Source organism: Dasypus novemcinctus (assembly GCF_030445035.2).
Source record: "Dasypus novemcinctus isolate mDasNov1 chromosome 12 unlocalized genomic scaffold, mDasNov1.1.hap2 SUPER_12_unloc_2, whole genome shotgun sequence".
In the NCBI taxonomy this organism is placed as follows: Eukaryota; Metazoa; Chordata; class Mammalia; order Cingulata; family Dasypodidae; genus Dasypus; species Dasypus novemcinctus.
In genome coordinates this window covers 169,963-176,410 of record NW_026688130.1, presented here as the reverse complement: position 1 = coordinate 176,410, position 6,448 = coordinate 169,963, and the positions used below count along the sequence as shown (strand labels likewise).

Here is a 6,448-nt window from a genome sequence, read left to right as displayed (position 1 = left end):
ACCGAAGGAATGTCAAATTCCCATCCTGGGGAGCTCTGCCACGTTCTCTAAGACGTCAGCAAGATTCCCCCTAGAGTACAGGGACAGTGACTAGTGGAGGAAGATGGTCTCCTGATGGACACTTGATATTGATGACTGTGTGTGCTTATGAACCTTCACACTCGAAATTGAAACTTAGCCTTCTGTTACAGGGTGCCTAAGAGTTGCCTCCTGGGAGCCTCCTCGTTCCTCACGTGCGGCCTCTCTCTAAGCCAAACTCAGCCTATAAATACATTGTCTGTCCCCCAGTGTGGGATATGACTCCAGGGTATGAGACTCCCTGGCACCGAGGGATTACTACCAAGTACCAACTAGCAATGCCACTGGAAAAAGACCTCGACCAAAATGAGGAAAAGATAAAAGAGAAATCAGTTGAGGTGCTAAGAGTCTGCAAAGGGAGGTGAGCCCAGAGGTTATCCCAGGGTTGATGCTTATGCATGTCTCAGCAGGGTCTCTCACTGCCAAAGTCGATGCTACCCCAGAGAGCTGGTGTCCTGAGTGTTCTGAAACATCCAGGCGCTGGAGCCAGGCAGACAGCTCAGGAGTTTGGTGCCCTGCCAGTGGTCCCTACTTTGGAATTTATGGTCCCGCCGAGTGCACTGACTTGGGCCCAGTTGTTTCCCCACACGTGGCTCTTCTGTCCTTCTATTTATGTCTGTAATTAGCACTGAAGTTAGTCCTGTAGAGGCCTGCGTGTCCTCCAGGTAGGTTGTAGACAGGCCTTGGTGGGCTGCTTCCAAGGGCAGCGTGGTGGGGAGGTGCCTGAGATTAGATAGGTAGAGGTGCAGGTCTGTTGATGGATGCAGCGCCTTTTGTTATCCATGCTCCAGCTCATAGACGTGTGTGTTTTTTTTCCTCCAGTTTTGGCTGCCGTACAGTTGCTCTAGGAATCATTGCACGGATACAGTTTCGTTTGTTTAGGAAAGACTTTTTGGAGTGGAGTCAGGATGAATTACGGTAAGTTCACATTTTTAAGAAACTGACAAAATGTTTCCCAAAGTGGCAGCACCATTTTGCATTCTCACCGGAAATGTGTGAGGATTCCAGTTTTTCCACATTTTCTTTAACGGTTGGCATTACGTCTCTTGATTTTAGCCATTTTATTATCTATAGCAGATTTTAGCATGTATTTCCCTAGTGATGAAAAGGATCATACGTTTCTCCTTTGGTAAATGTGTATTCTCGTATTTCTCCCATTTTTAAGTGCTGTTTGCCTTTGTTTTAAAGAAGCATACAGTTCATCCACAGTGCACAATCGGTGGTATTTGGCACAATCACAAAGTCATGAGTTGATCCCCTCAGTCATCATTAGAGCATTTTCGTTAGTTCAATAATAATAATAAATGAAAAAAACAACTAGTAAAATACATCACCTCTTGATCTCTCTGTGCTTCCCCTGCTGTCCGCAGATCCCATTTCTAGGTATTTTTGCACAAATACTTTTTTTCCCTCTATACGTTGATTTATAGTGACATCTTACGTAGATGGAATCATACGTTATGTTACACAGTGCAATTAGGTGAGAGTAGTGCAAGCCTCCTGTATTTGTCCCGTTGTGTCTGGCTTGCTTCACTCAGCATCCCGTCCTCCAGTTCATCCATGTTGTCATCGGGTTCACGACTTGACTTCTTCACACCCCGGCACGATGTTCCTCCGTGTGAATACAGCACAGTGTGTTTCTCCAGTCACCGGCTGATGGACACCCGGGCTGTTTCCGGCTTCTGGCAGTTGGGATAACGGCACTCTGAAGGTAGGTGTGCAGGTGTCTGACATGTCAGTGCTCTCAGTTCTCCTGGGAATATGCCCAGTAGTGCTGTTGCAGGGTCCCGTGGCAAGTCTATATTCAGCTTCTTTAGGAACTGCCCGACAGTCCTCCACCGTGGCTGTGGCCTTCTGCATTCCCACCAACAGTGAATAAGTGTTCCTGTCTTTCCTCATCCTCTCCAACACTTGCACTTCTCTGACTTTTTCATAGTGGCTATTCTGATAGCTGTGAAATCACATCTCATTTTGATTTGCGTTTCTCTAATCATTAATGATGTTGAATATTTTTTCATGTGTTTTTTGCCATTTGTATTTCTTCTTTGGACAAATGTCTATTCATGTCTTTTGTCCATTTTTCTATTGGGTCGTTTGTCTTTTTATTGTTGAGTTGTTACATCTCTCTCTATATCTTGTACATTAATCCCTAATTGGACATGTGGTGTCTAAGTGTTTTCTCCCATTGAATTGGCTGCCTTTTCCCCCGTTTGATAAAGTCCTGGGAGGTGCAAAAGTGTTTAATTTTCAGAAAGTCCCATTTATTTAATTTTTCTTTTGTCGTTTGTGCTTTGGGAGTAAGGTCCAAGAAACCACCACATACTACAAGGTCTTTAAGACATTTCTCTACATTTTCTACTAGTAGTTTTATGGTCCTTTTTTTTTTTTTTTACAGAAACAATAAATGTATAATAGTTGTGAACTTAAAAAACATGTAACATCTCACTCTACCACCAGTAACTTGTATTGTTTTTAAACCTTTTAAACTAATGATTAAAGAACATTGTCAAAATATTACTACTAAACAAAGTATTTTTCCTCTAACCAATACAATTATTATCTTTATATCATTTATATATGAACATACATAAAAAAGTCTATAGCAAAAGTTGCGAACTTACAAAGCAAACATGCATAACGTCATGCAGGGGTCCCATACATCAACCCTCCACCAAAACCTTGTATTGTCATGGGACGTTTGCTGCAAACTATGAAAGAACACTGTCAAAATCTTACCACTAATCATAGTTCTTATCTTACATTTGGTGTGTTTTTTGGCCAAACCGCCCTATTATTTTTTAAATATGTATATTTTTATGACAAAAGTTGTAAACTTATCAAACAATTATGCACATGTGCAGAAATCTGATTATTGTCATGTCCATAGCGTACATTTGGCTCACTTTTCCATACTGCCTCAGTATCAACACAGTACATCTTTTGCATAGATGCAAGAATAGTATATTATGACTACTAACCACAGTCCATAGGTCCCTCCAGCTGTATTATTCCCATGCTTCTCCACATTCCCAACACCTGCCCTGGTAATATACATTTGTTGTAGCTCACAAAGGACACTCGTGCATCTGTGCCATCAACCACAATTCTCACCCACCTCTTGGTTTACCGTGCTATCCAGTTCCTAGATCATTCCCAAGCATTCCGTCAATTGGCATTTACATAACTAGACTACGATTTTCAGTCACATCCCCATTTATAAAGTAGCTGTTACTCACTGTGTGTTACCATCCACTCTATACATTTCCCCAATTTTACAGCACAGCTAACTAAAACTTCTACATACATTAAACATCAGTAGTCCACTCAGTTCCCCTCTTTTCTCCTTCAAGAATCCACCCCCTACCACTCGGTCTTGAAGATATTTTCCAATAATTTCTTCTAGAAGTTTTACGGTTCTTGTTTTCATTTTTAGTTTTTTGATCCATTTTGAGTTAATTTTTGGATAAGGTGTGAGATAGGTGTCCTCTTTTCCTTCTTTCAGCTATGGATGTCCAATTCTTTCAGCACCGTTTGTTGAATGGATTGTTCTGCCCAAGCTGTGTGAGTTTGACAGGCTAGTCAACAATCACTTGACCATACCTGTGAGGGTCTGTTTGTGAACCAGAAATTTGGTTCCACTGGTCTATTGTGTCTGTCTTTAGGCCAGTACCACGCTGTTTTTACCACTATAGGTAGGTATTATGATTTAAAGTCTGGAGATGAGGGTTTGCTTTTCCTTTTTATGGTGTTTCTGGCTATTCAAGACTCCTTTCCCTTCCAAATAAATTTAATGATTGTGTTTTCAATTTTTTCTTTAATGCTGGTGGAATTTTTATCAGGATTGCATTAACTCTGTATATCAATTTGAGTAGAACTGGTATCTTAATGATATTTAGCCTTCTAATCCATGAGCATGGAGTGTGCTTCCAGTTATTTAGGCCTTTTTTAATTTGTTTTAACACTGAGGTGCAGTTTTCTGAATACAAGTGCTTTCCATCATTGGTTAAGTTTATTCCTATTTGAGTTTTATCTGTCGTATTATTTTCCCCACTTTTTTGACACTCTTGGTTACTTTTTTTGATATAATCTTCATTTCTAGACTCTCTTCCAGGCCTCTCTCTCCTGTCTTTCTTTTGCACACCCTTTAGTATCTCCTGAAATTCTAGTCTCTTGCTTAGAAATTCTATCAGTTTCTGTTTATCTGTGAATATTCTAATTTCACCCTCATTTTTGAAAGGCAGTCTTGCTGGATATAAGATTCTTGGCTGGAAGTTTTTCTCTTGTAATATCTTTAATATATCGGACCACTGTCTTCTTGCCTCCATGGTTTCTGGTGAGAAATCCGTACTTAACCTTACTGAATATCCCTTATATGTTATGCATTGGTTTTCTCTTGCTGCTCTCAGAATTCTCTGTCTTTGGCCTTTGACATTCTGATGAGTATGTGTCGGAGTCGGTCTATTCGGATTTTTTCGGATGGGAGTATGTTGTACTTCCTGGACAGCGATATCTATTTTCTTCAATAGGGTTGGGAACTTTTCTACCATTATTTCTTTAAATAGTCCTTCTGCCCCTTTTCCCTTCTTTTCTCCTTCTGGGACACCCATGACACATATGTTTGCATGCCTTTTGCTGTCATTTAGTTCCCTGAGACCTTTTACAATTTTTTTCCATTCTTTTCTTCAACTCTTCTTTTGTAAGTTCACTTTCAGAGGCCATTTCTTCAAGCTCACCAATCCTTTCTTCTGCCTCCTCAAACCTGCTATTATATGATTCCAATGTTTTTTTTAATTTCATGTGTTGCACCTTCATTCCCATAAGATCTGCTATTTTTCTATGTCTGCTTTCAAAGTCTTCTTTGTGCTCCTCCAATGTCGTCTTAATATCCTTAATCTCTTTAGCCATCTCATTGAATTTATTAAGGGGATTTGTTTGAACATGTATAATTAGTTGTCTCAACTCCTTTATGTCATCTGGAGGCTTATCTTGTTCTTTTAACTGGGCCGTAGCTTCCTGTTTCTTGGTGTGGATTGTAATTTTTTGTTGGTGTCTTTGCATCTGGCTTCCTAGAGTATTTATTCTGGGTGCAATCTTTCTCTTTAGTTTAGGGCTTCCTATCCTTCCTCCCTTGCTGATTGTGCAGTAGGAGCCAAGCATGTAGTTGATGCTGTGAGCTGTGGAGTTTCAAGCCCCCTTCATTGCGCCGGGACCAGTGAAGCTTCTTCCAACTTTCTCCTTTGCCAGGGGTAGGGACAGAGTCACAGCCCCTGTGACTGGAATAATCCACGTGCAGGCCTAGACTGTAGTTGCCCAGAGAGACTGATGGAGCCTCACATCCCTTTCGCCCCTGCCTGGGGCAGGGATGGAGCTGCAGGTGTGGGCAGCAATCTATGCAGTGCGGGTCCTAAGATGACCACAGTGGCGCTGGTAGACTTCTGATTTTCAGTCTGTGCCAGCCAGAGTTCCCTGCAGTTACCTGTACAGGCTGGTGCAGGGCTCCTCAGTGTCCTCCCTGCCAGAGGCAGGGCTGAAACTTAGGCAGGCTGCAGGCTGATCTGCGGGAAAGAAACTGGTTCCTGCTGACCCTGAGAGTTTCAGTCAGCCCGGCTTCCCCTCAGGCTGGGGGTGGAGTCAGAATGGCGTCTGCTGGCCTGTTTCTGACTTTCGGCTTGGCTCGTTCTCACCCTTCCTGTTCCCAGGGTTATCTCTTAGCCAGCCAAGTCTCCCAATCAGTAGGTGAAATGGGCAGCCAACTGTCTTCTCCTCCTGTTTCTGGGAAGTGGATCTTCCAATTCCTGTCACAGAGCAGCTCCTGGGGCGGCTCGTGCCGCCAGAGTAGGATGATCACGGGCCTCCCTGGCTTGGCCGGTAATTTCCCAGAGAGGCTGGCTCAGGTCCCCGCAGCTTCCTCCCTGCTGGCTGGCGGTGGCACTGGGGCCTAGGCTGGAGCTGCAATGTGATCTTGGTGGGAAGAAGCCGGTCCCCGCCAGCACTGGGATCCTCAGTCCACCCCGCTTCCCCTCGTGACAGGCGTGGAGTTAAGATGGCAGCTCCCGGCCTCTTTCTGACTTGGACAGGCTCAAACTTCTTCTCAGGATTATACTGTAGCCCGCTGAATTTCCTCATCAGTAGCTGAAGTTGGTGCCCATCCATCTCTTCCTCACCCATTTTTTTAAAAATTGTATTTACTTATTTATTTATTTATTTCTCTCCCCTTCCTCCCCCACCCCGGGAATCTGTGTCTCTTTTTGTTGCATCATCTTGTCGTGTCAGCTGTCCGTGTGTGCCACACCACTACTGGGCACTCTGCACTTTGTTTTGCGCTGGGCCGCTCTCCTTACGGGGCACACACCCTGCGCGTGGGTGTCCT

At 43.3% G+C, this 6,448-nt stretch overlaps 1 long non-coding RNA gene across 1 annotated transcript; it reads left to right on the top strand.

Moving 5' to 3' along the window:
• Window positions 1–212: 212 nt before the first annotated feature.
• LOC139438474 (uncharacterized) lies at window positions 213–1,784 on the top strand. Its single transcript, XR_011648145.1, has 3 exons — window positions 213–439; window positions 901–996; window positions 1,617–1,784. It is a non-coding gene; the product is annotated as an uncharacterized lncRNA (long non-coding RNA).
• The last annotated feature ends 4,664 nt before the right edge of the window (window positions 1,785–6,448 follow it).